The sequence below is a fragment of the Cataglyphis hispanica genome, chromosome 18 (genome assembly GCF_021464435.1).
Source record: "Cataglyphis hispanica isolate Lineage 1 chromosome 18, ULB_Chis1_1.0, whole genome shotgun sequence".
Lineage (NCBI taxonomy): Eukaryota > Metazoa > Arthropoda > Insecta > Hymenoptera > Formicidae > Cataglyphis > Cataglyphis hispanica.
In genome coordinates this window covers 2,959,735-2,979,132 of record NC_065971.1, presented here as the reverse complement: position 1 = coordinate 2,979,132, position 19,398 = coordinate 2,959,735, and the positions used below count along the sequence as shown (strand labels likewise).

Below are 19,398 nucleotides of genomic sequence, written 5' to 3'. Positions count from 1 at the left end.
CTTTTCGCACTACTCTCATTTTTAGACTATCTCCTCTGCATTGATTACATTTTACATGCAAGCTATAAGAGGTTTTAAATCGAATTTAAGCATCTGAGTACGAATAGACGACAAAATTGTGGGAAATCTAATTTACAGCGGATGGTTTATCTTTCACAGAGTATCCAAACAACACTGTTAGGACCCACTCAGAACGTAAGTACATCACGCTGTATAGGTACTTGTGAGAGCATTCACGTCATTTTCTTTATTCTTCAGCTTAATGGCTATATAAGTTCTATAAGCGCGACAGGATGAAGTGCGATTGATACGAGATTACATCTTGATAAAAACAAAGTCAACATTCTTTCGTTACTTACGAAGGACTTGAGTTTCTTTAGACCGAGCGCGACTCGATTCTGTGTCCATACAGGATGTTTCAGATCATCAATTTACCCCTCTTATTTTGAAAAGGGATAGTGTCAGGAAATTGACACAAACACGTTTACCATAAAAGTCTATCTAAAGTTTCTGATGATGGTATTTTTATTTTTGGAAAGCCCTCGAAAATACCGGAAATTTGATACCTATGTTGTCCCATGTTGCAATTTAAATTATCCTCGATCTCCAAGAATTTTCCCCGGAAATAAAAATATCATCATCAAAAATTTAAAATTTTTAATGATAAATATATTTATTCCTTATAACTTCATAGCACCATCTCTTTTCATAAATAAAAGGGGTGGATTGATGAAACATCCTGTATATGATCGCACATCTTTCTCTCGTTCTCTCTCTCTCTCTCTCTCTCTCTCTCTCTCTCTCTCTCTTTCCTTCTTATCTTCCTCCACGATTACATATGATGGCAAGAGTCGCGCGACTTGACTGGCCCGTGAACCCTAGACCGAAATTTACGAACGATCGTTCTTTCCCGTCGTCTTTCTCCATCCCCCTTCTTCTCCGCGGGACCTTCGCGTCGGAACCATCCACCCTTCGTCCACTATCGTCGCGCCGTATTGTCCCGAGCATTATGCTCGTCCCACTCACTGCGGGTGCGTCGCGTCCCGCCGTGCGGTGCACATATCGAGAGGGGAGAAAACGGATCGATCGTAGGGCTGCATCACGCTTTCTCGAGAACGGCAACGACGACGATAGGAAACGCAACGCGAGACGTTTTCCCGCTTCGACAATGTTCGGCGTCTTCATCTCTGTCGTCATCGCCGTTGTCCTTGTCGTCGTTGACCGGCGAACGGACGTTATGTTCGGTTGACGTTTGCGCACCACGTGGACGAGGGATCCGCGGCAGCGTCCTCTGGCAAGCCGCGTCGCATCGAGGGGGAGAGATTGAATGTCGTGGAGGAGGCGGCGGCGGCGGCGGCAACCCGATGTTGGCAGGCGCGTCCGCATACTCTCCCTCGGACGCCGCCGGAGAACGAGGAGAAAACGACGGCGGGCTCTTTAGTCTGCACGCGGCATCGCGACGCAACCCAACCCGCGTGCATCGCGCTAAATACGCTCTCGTGTGTTTATCATCTTTCTGAGAGCTGAATGAAATCGTCGACCTTGCCTTAGACAAATCGTTCCGACGAGTGATCCGTCTCGACTGCCGAATGATTGAAGGGTTGAAGACGAAAGTGCGGCATCCCGATCATTAAATCGGCGAGGAGCCAACCTTAGGTAAGTCGACGATATGCTGATTAATGATTCGGCTGCTTTTGAGATAATCGATTGAGAATAATCGATATATGGATCTAGGATGAAGTAAGATCCGCTGATAAATTTTAATCAGTTACATGTAAATCGCATTTTTGAGACCATCATCCGATGGTCCTCGCAAAAGTAAGGACCTTAAACTCGGAGCACAATCTCTTCGAAATCAATCACAAAACTTGCAGCTTTGCCAAGAAATTGATTGACGGAGTGCAATAAACGTGCACTTTGCGCGTATCACTTTAATCAGTCATAAGAAACGAAATGTGTCTTTCTAAAACAGAATAATCTGACGACTAATAAATATACGCCCTTGCATGCTTACAGCTACTTATAAATGCAAAGAGTGCGACGGTTTAGCGGCGCGAAAATAATTAAGATGCCGTCAACACGCATCAACATGCATCAAAATTAAAGTGAATAATTTTATTAGAGGGAAAAGCTTTCAACGTAAATTAAAGACGCGTCTACACTGTAATTAATTTATCAGTCGTTTAAATTTAATTGTCTCTTATCAGTTGCTTATCAATTGATCATTTTGATCGGTAGATTAATGTCTTTACAACAAAAGTGATATACATTATCTCAGCTTATTTTACATTTAAATTGTTTTTACGTTGCCTGATCACAATTATTAATTTCATTATCTAATTTTAAGTATAATATAGTTTAGTCATTTAAATTTTTATTTTGGAATATAATCGAAAACGCAAAGAGGAAATCAATTTGCTGAAGTAATTTGACATATGAATTTTTCAGCTAAGATAATTACATTTTGTAAATTTAATATAACGTTAGAAAAACACATAAAAAATATATTATTTTTCTCACTTTTATCTTACAAAGGAATCAAATTATAATATGCATATTCGTGGAATTTGATTCCTTTTATTCGTGATAAAAAATTTAAATTTGATCCGGTATGCGTGTCATGCTCAGCTTCCTTTCTTTCCGCATTTTACGCGAAGATAAACTATTATGCGGATGAACAATCGTTTCCGTTTATTTCGAAGGCGCAAATCATTCCGAAAAGGCTCCATCGATACTAACACGAGAGCGATTTGCTATGACAATTATTCTTGCATGCATGTTATGAAAGATAAGCCGATGGCGCTAAAAAATAGAGAGATATGCATTATGCATTATTAATCCAGTCTAGCCTCGCCAATCATACGAACGCCATTCCCGTATGGCAATAGCATTGAATTTCGTTTGAATTCGACGCGCGATAATAACACCTGCCACCCACATCGCATATGACACGTATTTCGGTTAAGACAAAGCGGGAATTCTCTCTCGCGTGACAAATTTCCATATCCTAATCTAATCAGTCATGTTCCGCAAAGTGACTTCTTTCACTGGCGATAAGAAAATGAATAATTAAATAATAGATTTAAATGAAAGAAAGATAATGAGATTAAAAATCTCACGCTTAACGAGTCTCTATGCATAGCTGAATAATTTTATTTTTAAATGAAGATATGATCTCTTTAAATATATATACATAATTTAACCAGGAAACTCAACGATGATACAAGAGAACGATGACGACATTCTTTGTTCGTCGCGTGACAATGACGCAATTTGACGTTATTTCTTGCTAATTAATTAAGTAAATAATATAAATGTTATTAGCAGTAACAAAATGTTTGTACTAAGAAGATAAAATCTCTTGCAAAGACAAAAGGACATACATATTTTATATGCGAATTTAATTAGAATTAAAGTGAAGCATTCTATTAATAATATTATTGTTGGAAAAGAAAAATAATTTCCTAAATGCATTTTCTCTTCAGTAACAATCATCAACATTGTTATCCAGAATTGTTTTATACACCTTTCTTCGATGCAATTGCATTGCTGTTGCCTTCTAAGTAAACACGAAGACGCGTAGCAGCGCATCCTCAAAAGGGATAAATAAAGAATTGCGAGAAAGGAATTTTCGCTTCGTAGAAAGCGCGTTTGAAGGGAAACATGTTAAAACGGGTTCGAGATTTTTACCAATTCTGAAAAGCGCGCCATCGTACACACAATGTATTCATGCAGATACGCGCACTCGCCAGTCAGCTGCGTATATGAATGGGGGAACCGTTTTACGATTTTAATTCTATTTTTGCGCGAGAGAATCCCATCTTAATCCAAATTCACGCCAAGTTGAATGGACGGCGAATGGCGGCGAAAAAATCGAGAAAATTATCGCGCGATCTGCTAAAACGTTATTAAATGTAATGCGATTTACACAAATTCTCGAGGGAAGAATTATATACCAAAGAGATAATGGCAGAGTAGAGATTTGTTTAAATAGACAGCGTACATACAAGTACTTAAACACCAGGAAATTAACTTCCGCAGTTCAGAATAAATTTAAATCCATCATCGGGATTTCGCCTGTAGGGTAACATTTACGGAAATATTCATTCCAAGATCGACAGCAGATACGTTTGAAACATAAACAGACATAAACAAAAGAACTTTTTACACTTGGACTTACTTAGTGGAAAAAAAACCAAATATACGCGCCAACTCGTCTCCATTTTTACGCTAATCACTCTCATCACTTATTTTACCTTATTGCTTTATTTCGAACTTATGTCTGTGCTGTATTGGAACATTTTTATTTTTTATATGTTATATCTATTGCAATCAATCATTTCTCGACGGTGCAACCAGCGTTACAAACCGAACTGTCAATATGCAATTCATCATTCATTCTAAACCTGCACGCGCGAATGATCCCATATTTATTTAAAAAATTTATTTATAAAATTTATATATATATATATATATATATATATATATATATATATGCATATGTATATGTATACTGGCATGTTATTTGCATTACCATTATTATAACATCAAATATGTTTTCAACTTTTTCTTTATTATTCTAAAGTAAAAATCATCTATGAAAAAAAAAATAATCCCCTAAAATCTTAATAAAATTAAAATTTATTTACGAAAGGAAAAAAATAATATCGGCCACTTTAAAAATCTGCATCATGTATATTCAATGCTAAATAAAAATCGTGATCCGCAAAAGAAAGAAAGAACGCTGAAATCTAAAAACTGAATTTATCTATAAATAGTTAAAGTGAGAAATCAATAAATAATAAAATACGTAAATTTATTGATTCTATTGATTCTGAAGATACCGACGAAACATGAGAAGCAAACATATTTCAAGAAATTAAGATCTAGATTTGTATACTTGTAATTGACAAACATAATTCCACCAGACTGAAAACTTTACTTGCCACTAAGTAGAGACTGGACCACATTCCTACTTCTTCGTCGTTTCTCGTACAAAACGTATAATTTCATAACAAAGTTTTGCACTAGAAAGCTGCTATTATAGCGCGAGATAAGTCAGTCAAGGTTTTGCGTTGCTCCCAAGGACTTTAAACAAGAATGTTCGACAATTTGAAAAATTATTTTACTCAGATTCGCTGAGTATCCGCACTTCTCTTTTCATCATTATCATTAATACTAATCTTTTAAGTAATTCGTTATCGCGTGGTTAAACATAATTTATCAGGTTTTATTGTTTTTAATACTCGATTTCAAAGAAACATTAAATTTTATATAATAATTTGTCAAAAAAAAAAAGTTAATCAAAATCTTGAATAAAATTTTTTCTCAATAAGTAATGATATTAAAAAAAAAATTAATTAAAATCTTGAACAAAATTTTTTCTCAATATATAATATTTAAAAAAAAAAGTTAATTAAAATCTTGAACAAAATTTTTTCTCAATATATAATAATATTTTCTCAAGATCTTTTCTCTATAGCAAGAGATTATTCTTAATTTTTTTTATTTATATTTTTATCATATGCATATTTGAATTATAAAATAATATTAAAATAATATTAAAAATTGAGTTTTTCGCAATTTTCGAAAATATCTTAATTGCTGATGATTACGCACTATTTCGACTCCAATATTATCTCTCTCTCGTGCTATCGAATTATTTTATCTTTTCGTCAACGTATTATGAGTGACAAAAAAAGCATTAATCGTTGTCGTGTTCAATAGGTTACCATAAAAAAACGCAAAAAAAGAAACGAAATCGAAACAGACCCTCTTATCTCTCATAGGAGAGAGTTTTAGCCTGAATAGTCGAATCAACGATGGTGATCCCCGAATCCCCGATCCCCCACGACAATCTGCTAACGGGGATAGCCTCGTATCGTCGAGGACGCGCGATAATCGACCTGCGAGCGATATTGCAAGATATTCGAAAACGAGAGATACGGGAAAACGTGTGGTGTCAAATCAAATTCAATAAGCGACGCACGCAAGCACGCACGCATAAACGAGCCATATCAAGCCAGTTGTCGTTTCGAACTAGTTGTCGTTTACTTATTAACGCTTCAACCCTCGAGCACTCTTACGTATCGCATTTAATGTACACCGGTCGATATTTTTGCTTGTACTTTTTCCTCGTGCAAAACTTTACCCTGCACACATAGGATGAATCGTCACGATATTTTTATCCAAGAGAGAAATCGACATCGAATATCGACAATGTCGAAATAATATGACGTGTGTATTTCGCCAGGTATTGAAGCATCTTGTGAGTATAACAGCTGTAGTTTCGACAATATGAAATATTTGTCTTACTTCTTGTACAGCGTTGAATTCACATATCATCATATTGATAAAAGCAAAATTACTTTGAAAATACTAGAATTTTTCTTTAGCTTCTTCGGATTAAATGTTATATATCTTTATGAATGAAGTTTTGGGCGTACAAAAAAAAGTGTGAACCATATGAACGGCATTCACTAGCAATTCTATTACGTAATCCGTTTGCAATAGTTGAGAAAGAGAGAAAGAGAGAGAGAGAGAGAGAGAGAGTGTCGATTCTCTAGTTTAATCTCCTGATGTATGTAAATTTCCGAATCGATAGATAAAATTCAATCTCATCCCGTGAACTTTCGATTTCCATGCTTTTAAAGGGATGACGGAAACAATCCTCCTGTGCGAAACAATTCTCTTTCGAGCTTTTTATAAAGCGTTCGAGCATTGTCAGGAAAGTTAAACGGAATTTCATTCCGCAGATTAATTCTCAGTACAATGATGTTTGAGAATTGAGAATGGATCCGTCGAGCGAACGCATTTTTTGCGCTGAAAATTATCTCTCACGCGAAAGACAAAGATTTCTCCTATTACGCTCTCATATGCCCTTTCCATATCGCGCTTTAAAATGCAGCGTTCATCCGTAATGAGGACAAATCAATTAAAAGTAGAAAAATTTCTCGATAAAGCTTAAAAGTACACCTATTGCGCAAAATTTCTTTTTTCCATTGAACATTTTACAGAGGGTGACAGTGTCTGCGTTCGATACTTAAAGGAAGGGGGTATTGCTCCACTATAAACCCAGATTCTATTTTTGGCACGCGGTCTAGGCTTTAGATTGCTCGTTCACGTGGCCGCGCTGCACACACGTATCGCGTATCACGTTCATTTCCGGGTTCGATCATCCATTCTTTAACTACGGATCGGAGTTTAGTGAGAGTTATATTCTGTTATTTTACCAAGAGGGAAAACCTCAGGCAGGAGATTGAGTATGTAAAGGAGCTCTTCGCCTTCTGCTTTGTTACACTCACTTTGCTTTGTTGTTCTAGGCGATTTAAAAGCAAAAGGCTGATGTGGAACATCTCATCAAAATCCATTTAATGTGTTTATCAATGTTACCGCAGAAAAGCTTTTAAACTTTTTCGATAGCCGTGATCCTGTGTTTGAATTATAAATTTAAATATTAAATATAAATATATTATGACGTACAAATTTAATTAATAATTAAAACGTTGCATTGATAGATGCTTCGATGATCACTTTATATGTAATTTCTTTTCATTATCGCTGCATTTTCATAATCACTTACTAGAACTTAATTTGTATAATTTGATGAAAGTAGACCATGATGAATAATAATAATCTAGCAATTTTTCTCCTGTAAAAAATAATGGGTATTAGCTCACGAGACCGTGCAAGGATGACAAAGGTTTGAACGCACGGTGCACTTTGTGCCCATAAATAGCGTCACGTATTCGAAGCACACTCTTAACACTAATAATGACGCTTTACTTATTCATTGAGCAGTTTGTGCTTTTCATTCGTATTCTGTGTAAGAAGTAGAAATTATTATCATTAGCAATGTGCACAAATGTGCAATTTGAACCATTAAAAATAAGCAAGAATGCAATATGGTAAAAACTACCTCCGATAATATTATAGCTCTCGTTATGTAATCTCTCTCTCTTTCTTTCTTTGTTTTAGTTATTCTTAAAGCTACTAATTACGAGCTATAATGTGTAATTAATTTATTTATTATTTAAGTTAACGCCTTATATAAATGAATATATAAATATAATTATATTCTTTTTTTGTTACATTCTTAAGTATATAGATTTGAAGATTTTTATCCGCTGCAAAATAATATATTAACGCGATATCTTTTTTTTTTATCGTAACATTAAAAAATATATCGTTTATGTGAAAAAGGGCGAATTGTACCGATATATCGTAAAACTGTACCAACGAAATGAAGAACGCCTGAATATTACATCGTTGAACTTGATGCGCTCGTAAAGACAGTTGGACGTAAAAAAAAAAATCGTTAGATCGAGTTGATCGACGTGCGAAAAGAACGCATGTTCGTAAAAATGATGTGAAACTGTGGCAACTTTTATTGTTAATTTTGTCAGGCTCGATTTCGATAATAGAACAAAATTTCGTGTTCGCGAAATGTCTTGATTTCATTACGGTCGCATCCTTCTTCTGGGAACACGCAGACGTCATAAAGACGACCACGGCACCGTCACTCTTGGAGAGCATTTCGTCGATTAATCGCATAATGGAGAATTATACCCAGTTATCGAAGAGCACTGATCAATTAAGCAAGAATTAAATTTCCCATCTGGCACAAAAACGCCGCACATGTCGCAATGGTTTGTGACACTTTTCAACGTCAATTTTCTATTTTACCTCGACGAAAAGGGATGCCGTTATAAATTCGTCATTGAACTAAAAAAAAAAAAAAAATTCGTGGAAAATAATACAAAAAAGAGAGAGTCCCTATTTAACTTTGTTATTAAATGTTTTCAACATATAACATTTTTGATTTTGCGAGAACCGTTTTCAAGTAAATGGAAACAACTCGAAATTTGACATATGGAAAAATTAAACGGTTTAAACGTGTTTCAGACATAGCTAAATATGCATATTTCATTACAAGAGAGAATAATTCCGCGCGTGATAAAAATATCGTCGAAAAATCACTGCAGAAAAAGAAACAACGGTAAAAACATAGACGATGAGCAAAGTTATGCTACTTATCTGGAGCACATTTAGCGCGCTCGATGAATGAAAATAAAAAGAGAGAAGGAATGAAAACAAAGGAGACGTGCTTGAGTTGCTAATTGTAATCCTCCAGCTATTTTGATCAGCGAAAAGTCGTGATAAACCGGATATTAATGAAATCGATTTAACGCATTCAAAGGGTACATAAGCGGAGAACATTATACATATAGTACGTAATCCTAACAATTGTCACATGGAAACAAAGGGAAAATATCCGCGATAAATATGAGAATATACGATTCCACATACAAAAGCGCAAAAATATGCATTATACCATAAATCGCGTTCATTGCACAAAATGAGAATATCTCATTAATGATAACGATACTTAAATCAAACGTGATATCTATGTACACACGCATACACATATCCATATGCGAAAAGTAATTAATTGTTTTCCACTTTATAAAACAATTACTATGTAACAGCGTTTTGTCGTAAATTTGTCACCTGAATAGTTTAATGCTTTTATTTATGTATTATATATTGTTCACGTTTTTTCCGCATCAATGCGAGCCTTTCGTAGGCAATTTTAATAAAGCTGATAAAAAAAGAACTACATTTCGTGTTTACCAATAATAATAAAAATAATAATAAATAGATATGGGCAATATATAATAAAAATAATTATAATTTATAATAATCACAATTATAATTTATAATAATGTAATAATAAATAATTGAATAAATAAATAAATAGAAACAATATAAACGTGATCAAATATATGTGTATAACGATAATATCATACAAGTTTATTTTTACTGTATCAATTTATAAGAATAAAATTTCCGACACGTTTCATTTTAGCAGTAATTGCGGCGATATTTCGAAATGTCGTACAAGAGCATAATTGCTACTCCCTCACATTCCTCCATTCCTTATTGTATTATACTTGCGCAGTTTCACAGCCAAGTTGTCTGCTGGCGAAGACGAAGGACTTCATACAACGAGTTTCCCGAGACGATTATGGCGATTAAGACATTCCGAGCATATTCAATCCATAGTCATCAATCCATAAGTTCCGGATGCCTTTGTAACTCGCTTGTTAGCTGTTGCTCGCTTTTACGTTGCCTGACACCAATTCACAAAAGAGTATCGCTACTCTTAGTAACTCAATTGCACATTCGTAGAAAGTTCTTACCCGAGAAACTCGCGCGAACTTTTGTTCAAGTCGCAGGACGAAGTCCTTGCTACACCGGAAATCGAATTGAATTTAAAAAGAGAAACAGAGTCGCATGAGTAAACTTCCGCTGCAGGTGGGCTTTTGGACGCGTGAGACGTAATATCCGCGTTATATTTCATTCGCGGAGGCGTTAGTGGATCTGGATAACTTCTCGTGGAACGGTAACTTTATAGTTCACGCACCATCATTTACAACCGTCGTATACATCAAATGACATGCTCGCTCATTTATGATATCCATCAATGTGATTCTCAACCCATTTTTATATCGAGTATAATGAATTCTCCAACTTTGAGCCTCTTGTGCGCGAATTCTCTTTTAGCACTTTGCAAATGTGTCAATTAAGATATCTCAACGCGTACCGCGGCGAAAGCAATTCATCTTACTATTCTCGATTGACGCATTGACAAGCTATCGGTTACGTGATTCGCCGCTAAATAAGAAAACTCATTACTCTGTCGTCTTATTACTCTGTCTCTTACATCACATGTGAAGAGACGAGAGTATATTCACGTGTAAGAACATAAAATCCTTGAAAGTAGTTGCAACGCAGGCAGAAGAAAATATAGAAGATTACGTAACGCGATAGATGCAGTGTGTTTCTCTCGATGCACCTATCCTCTCTTGCATCCCTCGCGGAATCTTCCATCTAATCTTATACAACGATTCATCGTGAACAAGCGTAATCTTTCGAAAGAAAGTTAAACGAGGATAATAAACATGAACTAAATGTGGAAATGTAAAAATTTTTGAATTAAAGCATTATTTTTTTTTTTTTTTAGTTTAGTTTAAAGCTCGAAATTTAGTGCATATTGCGTAGCGGGCACTTTTTCACATCAATAATTCTATATTTTTTTAGAGCGTTAAAAATTAGTTTATTTTCTATGAGAAGATGAATTGAAACTTTTTTAGCAGAATAATTTTCGCACTTCTTGCAGAAAAAAAAACGTCCGTATTTGTTTTGACAAATTTAATTACGCGTATGATATTGGAATAGTTTGACGAGGTGGAAGATCGATTAATGCACACCAGGTAAAGGATGGTGCTCGCCAATTAATGCATGACTCTGGTGCGAAACTCATCGTTAATCCAAAAGCCTTGCAGCTATCGATTCGTTCGATGTAATTTTGCTAACCAAGGTCAACTTCGTTATATTAATTAATTTCAGAGCTACAGTGCTATTTGACCTTGCATTACGACATTTGTCTCTCTTCTCTCGGTGTTATCGTACCTTCATTGACATCATCTGAATTTATTTAAGCGGAGCTGATATTTCCATTATATGCCACTCGACTAATGAGGTTTTTGATCGATTTGATTATTCTGTATATGTATGTGCTAAAATATTTTTTAATTTTGAAATTAATTTTGGAATTTTTAAATTAAATATATATATATATATATATATATATATATATATATATATATGTAATTTCGATGTTAATAGCTATGGTATCGTTGGTGCATATTCGTACAGATTAGCGATATCTTAATTAAATCTCGCCAAGCGCGATTATCGTAAAAAGTAAACTTTAATCTCTTCAGGGATAAATTAAAAGAAATTTTTTATTTTTTTTGCGGTTATATTTATTCAAAATATACTTATAATTATTAAATAAAATAGAAGAAATTGAAAAATATTTTGAAATCTCTGAGAAAAATGACGTACACATATGCAGCCATTGTGCGTTAAGATAGAGAAGAATAAGAATTATTCGTAGAAGGATTTTATATATTAAAATTAAATGTACACATATGTGCGTTAGTATAAAATGCATTTAAAAATATTAAGCGCATTTTTCATGCGTTATCCTTTGAAAGCAAAGTTATCGGCATGTGACATATGACGTAAGCAGAAATATTTAGTAAACTCGTATATATTATATATTTCAGTTCTGAATCTAATAATAAATGAATTTATATAAATAGTTAAATTAAATATAACGAAAAAGAGCTAATATAAAGCAGATAGCCAATATAAAGCAAACAGGGACAACAGAATGTTACTCATAGAAAGGAACTATATTATTAGAATCCAAAAGAGTAGTTTAAATTGAAGTTTAACGATGTTTACTGAAGCATAATCCAACTGACTGGTAAAACGCAAGCTCGTAAAACACGAATTCACTTCTAACTTGGTTAGCCACATACGTACTTCACGTTCCCGATAAAATGATTCAAGTATCACAAGCGTCGGCAGAATCATAAGACAAAATTTCAAAGTGGCATACGAAAAAATAAAATGGCTAGAAAAATAAAAGTTTGTGATATAAACTTTGTTTTGAAATAAATCGCGTTCATATGTGTATACATGATATGCTGCGATATTCGCTAATATAGTGCTTATAGTTAGAGAAACTTGGTGGAAAATGATTAATAACCACGCGAGAAGATTGAAGAAGTGCTTTTCGCTCGTGGAAGAATGTTTCTAATCTGAAAGATGCAATGTACTGAAGGAAAGTTTGATAAGTTTGATAGTAATAAATAATAATGTAATATTATCTAGTAAGTAATAACATAAAATAGACATATACACGAATAATAATTATATTTTAATTAATATAAAGTGAAATTTCAAAAATGAAAATGTGGTGTTGAGTGAATTAATAAAAGCATTTCAAATATTAGCGCAATACAACTTCGAGCACGTCAAGATGATTTATGATAGATATTATAAACAAAGAGATAAATGGATAAATGGATAAGGCTATTTTGTTTAATTAATAAACATGAATTTGTCTATTTAAAATTATTTCACATTGTTATACTTTCTACGTTATTCTCATGACATGGAAATATCTTAATAAATTATATTGTTGCAGAAATACAAACGAAGATACAATGAAAATCGGTTCATTGAAAAAAAAACGACATTTCATAGTTTTGCGAACTTGAATGCAACCCATTTCCAGATCGTTTCGTAAATTGCACCACTCGAGAATGCAAGACAGAGAATTTTCACGCCGACGTGACACGATTGTTCTCGCTTGGAATTAACAGAGTCAAACCCAAAATTTAAATTGCTTCGGGAATCTAATCTCACGTGTACTATGAATAGCAGTGAAACTTGTGTACGGTATACTAGATGACTCGTGGATAGAAAGAGAGGAAGATAGAGCCGACAATCTCTTCCTCGATATATTGCACCGAATTTACGTTGTAATCGTCTGATATAAAGCCTCTAAATTCTAAACCATTGATTCGAAGCGAGTACGTACGCGTGGCGCAATTTATGCGGCGAGCATTTCTTGTGCCGAAAGTACCTTTAAGCAGTGTAGTGCGATTGGAGTTGATATGAACTCTGATATCGATATGATTTTAACCAGTATAATAGCAATTTTCATTTATTATTTTCGATCGCGCTATATACTTGACATTTGATAATCGCTCAACGTTATTAAAAATATTTGATGATTAACATGTAGGTCTTAGTAACCAGCTAATTGCTATTCAACAATTAACCATTTTTAAACATTTGTTATTTTAAAGATTTTTTACATTTTAATAATGATAATTTAGATTTAGCTTGTTAAACATATAATACTATATATTATTAAAAGTTTAAAAGGAACAGACGCGATCGGCTTATAAAGAAAATATTTATATACGATTTTATGTAGCATGCGCAGTTTGTTTTAAAGATTTAATATATTTTTCAACTCTCTCTCTTAAAAAAATATATATATATACTATAATAATTTAAATATATATAGTACACTAATATATCTTCTGTCAGAACTTTTTTGCCTGGATGTTCTTTTTTACTACGATCGCGATCCCGAGACTATCAAACTAGGTGAACTATGCAACAAAAAGAATACTGTTCGTCTTTGTTAGTGCTTTTTGCTAGTAATAATAATGACATCATAAAAAAATTTATTTTACGTTAATTTTTTAACTATTAATCTCATCGTCAGCTATGATTGATCAATTAAAGCTAAATTATTTATTTAATCATCCTTAAACACATAATAATGATTAGATCTTTTTTTTTAGAAAATCTAAATATGATTTTTAATAATTTTCTTATCAAGTTTAAGCACGAAATTCGCAATGTTGAAAATAATTTAAATTAATTAAATGCAAACAATGTTTTCGAGAGAGCAGAGTTGAAAAGAGAATTAACGATGTTGTTCGTTTACTTAACGAAAAAGAATATTGCAAAATTTTCCGCAAAAACGGAGAGAGAGATGGTGCGCTCGTGACACAAATATGATTAGACATCGCTGCCTTTATGTATTTAATATCAAGATGCCATCCAGCCTTTCGATACTGTGCGTTAAAAAGTTAAGAAATTGCAATAGTGCTCTTTTATAAAAGCGAGATCAAAATTACGATCTAATTTCGATGTGCGAGATACGCTTCTGTCCGAACCAACATAATGAAACGGAAACTTAATTTATCATTAGATATCGTTCATCTCATCATGTAAAAATAAAACAGGTTACAGCTTTCTATTGATGCCATGCGTAAGTCTTTGATGATGTTTGCCACGCTTTGAAAAGCGTGGTAATGATAATGGCATGTTTCGCGTAACTTCAGCAAAATTGACGACATTGTCAGTTCGATCAGGCCGAGAAGACCAGAAGACATCTGTGTCCGACGCGCCGCTAAGCTAGTTAACTTTGATACGTATTGATGGTAGTAAAATGCCCAAGCCAAGTTACGTACGTACCCTGTTTGACTAATCACGTAATTATAGCTACACCCCTGCCGTGACTTCGAAAAGAAATCTTGTTAACCTACCTGCCTACACTCTTACGTCATACACTTACGTTCTATGCAATGTCTTTTATACAACCCGTTCTATCTACAAATTTATATGTTTCTCGGTCGCATAATGTTTATTAAAAATGCATTGCGTCTTCAATGAGATAAAAAAAAAAATACAGAAATATCTCTATAATTTTATTTATGAAATTTTTTCACATACTTTGAAAAAAAAATCTGTGTACACATAACGATATTTCATGTATTATTAATGTCTAATCCAAATAGTGATACACATATAGAGTATTACTATAAAATATTCTGATATTACTTCTTAACGATGCAAATAGATCATTCCCATTGGAAACTCATATACCTTGATCTACGAAATTTCAAGTTCAAGTTTATCGTGAGAGAGCGAGAAAGGGAAAATTAGATATTCTTTTATAATATTTTATACAAATTTATTTGCTATTTATACTAAAAGATAATATATTTATGCTAAGATATTATACTAAATAATCCGTTATTTCATAGCAAATATGGCGAAATATATCTTATATAATTGCAAGAAACGTTATCTTCGTGTCCATTATTTATTTTGAATACTCAAATAATTTTCTATATAGTTTTTTCTCTTGCGATATGTGCTTTATCCAAATAATGAGATATACATACATGCATCAAGAACAAATTAATTGCATTTCCATTCATACTCATATATGAGTATCACTTTATCACTCGATCGAATTCATTGCTCTTAAAAGTTTTGCAAAAAATTAATTTTTCATATGTGTCATTATTTATTTTTTTTTGCTGATATTATTTATTTATTCATTTAAAGAATTCGTTAAATACCAATTTTTCTGATTATTTATGACAGTTATAAATAATATAGATATTAGAATCAACAACTTTTTTTTATACGGATTTGATAACAGCCTATGAAGAAAATGGCAGGCACAGATGGGAGTCTTTTTGCGAAAAGAAAGACTTACTTTTTTTTGCAGGAAACGCTTTTCACATCTCGTATCAGATAGAAAGTAGGTCAACTTCGTAGAGTCGAAATCTGACACGAGCCATTACCGAAATCGAATCACCAACAAGTTTTCACGCGGTTCAGAGATGCGTTCCCCGGGTCAAGCTATTGTTATCTTTGGTGTTCATTTTTTTGCCAAATTTTCCTGTAAATATCCTTTTATACAGCGCGATAAAAGCTATCACTTTATAACGTCGTCAATCGCTAGATATTGGGATAAAGTTCGCTATCATCTGAATATGTACTTAGGTATTTCATATCTGCGCCTTTTATGATCAGAAGTTTCAAACGCAATGACATAGTTTAACATAGTTTTCTGTTTTTAGTGATAAAAGAATGCAATTTCATAGAATACTCATGTTTTATATACATTCATAAAGTATGCAAATTAATAAAAAAGTTTTCTCATTTTCGTGAAAGGTTTCATTTCACAAACGTAACACATGTTTATATTCGCGATTATGCTCCTATACCGTTGATATTACGAAATATTTAGAAATAATTGCATGCCATAAGAATATTTATATAATGACTGAGAAAGAACACATCAAGGCTTAATTTTCCTGTATTCTAAATTATGTATTCTTTCTCTAAATTCATTAAAAGTAAAGAATACTTTGAATAATAATATGAACTATAATAATAATCTTCTTATTTAACAAATAATTATAACTTGTTCAAATATCATTAAGCAATATTTAAAATATGTACGCATACGCAATATTATCAATTTCAAAAATAATATAGTTACAAAAAATATAAATATTATTTTATGTAATTATTGCAAATAAAACCATTATTATCTTTAATTTTCTTCTTGCGTAAAACCGATAGTGTTTTACTATTATAACTCGTACCATAACAAAATTATTCGTCCGCACGTCGACTTGACATTATTTCATTTTCTTATATCGCAAAAAAGATTTAAATATTGAAAGCCCGAGATTTATGAAGTTTTAAGTAATAATACAATTGTTTGCTTTTATGTATGAATCGATCAAAATCTGTCAAACGATATCAAAAGCAGCCTTGATCTGATAAATCAAATGACGTCTGTCATTTGCATTCTTTATCATCTTACATTATTATAAAATGTTTCCACATAGTATTCTGTAAGACGTTTTGTTGAAGTATAATAGAAATCGTCATAATTAAGAGCAAATTATAACAGACTATTTATGTTAAAATAAAAAATCAAATCAAAGGAAAAAGCTCGCATTTCTCGTGCAACTGACAGCTCTATTATTTAGTCTGTAGAAAAATTTTTTCTACGCTATTTTTACGTGAAAACAAGCTCCTCGAAGATCACAAAAAATATCATTAAACTTTTATATTATTGTCATTTATATAGCTCGAAGAAAAAGAGAAATTTATTTATTTATTTTAAAAACTTGCTTGTTAAAAAAATTTCGCTAATGATATAAATTTACAAGAGTTAATAAAATAAGATTTTATACATATATAAATTTGGATTTTTAATTTTATTTAGATTAAAAATTTTGAGTTGTATTTCAATTTTCCAACTATATATACCAGAAGATAATAACTCATTTAACATAATACATTGAGATTGACACAGGACTTAATCTTATATGAATATTTAATCCGTTTAAAGATGAGCATATAATACAAACGCAGCTCTTGTATTTGTGCTAATTATGATAATAAGAGCGATTTCGACACAGGCAATTGTGTGAAACTTTAGACCGAGAGCGCAGTATCTCGTGAAAAGCCAGCGTGTTTCTCCGGAAATAGAAATGCGACCAGGTGTATACACGGTGTATAACGAGTACTTGGAGCCAAACGTGCAGTGCATTCGATGAAGATAACTATGAACATCATGGGAATACACTAAGAGGGAAAACCAGGGAAGTTAGAAAGCAACATGTAAGGCAGGCAGGCAGGCAGGCAAGTAGAAGCAAAGGAAGGGAGAAAAAAAAAAGGAAGAAAGACAGAGAGCTAGGTCGAATGAAACGGAAGGGGAGTGTGCAAGGACGATGCCCGCTGACCTGAATAACATGACCTGTATTTGCAGCTGCTATCATAGGTCGCACGGCACATCCCGGCTGCCTACTTACGGGAGGTTGTCGACCTACCTGCGTAGGCGTCGCGCCTGCGTTCAAGCCGTGTCGTATCCCGCGAAGCACTCGAGCTGTCGTACTGATTAAAATTCGTGTGACGAACGCGATCGCGTATTAAATCGCGTATCGGCCGAACGATTATTATAGCGCGACGCGTCTGGCATTCACGATCCGATCGACCGGCCGTATGTCAAAACCGCAAAATTCGCGTGGCTTGATCGACCGTACTCGCATTCGCTGCATATTGCATTATGTGGTGATGGCTCCCGCATCATCCCTGGTGTTTCGTAAATATTTACACGGATTTCTCGAGCTTGTCACGTTCGCTGATGTATGTCTTCGCGATACGATATGACACGACGACAGTTTCTTTATTAATTTATACCGTCTGCAATAAAGATTGACAAATTGAAAATCTCAGGTGAGAATCGACAATTTGAAATCGTGAAACGCAGCGCGTGATAATTGAATACAAGTTTTCTTGTATTTATTTTGCAACGACCAACGTCAAAGGGAAAACGCGAATGCGCGACTCCTCGATGAGATACAGTCTCTTTCGCGATAAACGCGCATCCTCTAATATTCGCTTCAAGACGTTCATCTCGACAGCGTCTTGGCAAAGTTTTAACCACATGCTACTCTCAAAGCGACACTTAATTGCTTGTTGAATCAAGTGTCTGAAACATTATAGAAAGTCATATATAGTATAAATAACGGGCTTAAAAACATGCTCAACTTTCGCTTGAACTCTGATAGCAAAATTTAATAAAATCGTCCGTTTACAGAAGAGCTAACTGGCGCGGCGAAATTTTACATACATGGATAGAATTACGCTCGATGATGCGAAATAGAATAACGAAGAAACTAACGAATGAAGCTGCGGGTAATGGAATGTATATTAGATTCAGATTATTACGGGCAAACTTTTATGAGTTTATGATTTCAAAACTGCAACAATTTCTCTACTCAGAACAGTGCAGAATTTGATTTAACGTGGCAGTGTGGCACGGGTTACAAGGGGAAACCGACCTGTCTTTCTGTCATGAAGGGATGAAAACCAGGCGAAGGTCGTAAGTTAAGAGATCATTGCCCTCTATACCTTCGTTTTCTCTTTTCTCTCAGGACAGGAGAACAGGATGTCCTACTATGAGTTGGTTATATCCCTTTCTTCAATAAGTAAATCTCCGAAGGTCTTTTCTCTTTTCTGATATCTCCCTAAAGTTACGATAGTTTTCGATATCTCTCTTCTTGTTAAATCTCTACAGTCCCAATATAATATTATATTATTTATATATTACAAACAAAAAGGCATTATTCATTTTTT

The 19,398-nt window shown here is 33.8% G+C and overlaps 1 protein-coding gene across 2 annotated transcripts in view; it reads left to right on the top strand.

Annotated features, from left to right (window-relative positions):
- Positions 1-1,422: 1,422 nt before the first annotated feature.
- Positions 1,423-19,398, top strand: part of LOC126856183 (uncharacterized) — a 59,540-nt gene continuing 41,564 nt past the window's right edge. Inside the window, exon 1 of one of the 2 annotated variants that reach the window (XM_050604461.1) lies at positions 1,423-1,656. The gene's annotated coding sequence lies outside the window, so the exon portion shown is untranslated. The remainder of the gene's footprint in view (positions 1,657-19,398) is intronic. The other variant, XM_050604462.1, reaches the window with a different exon arrangement.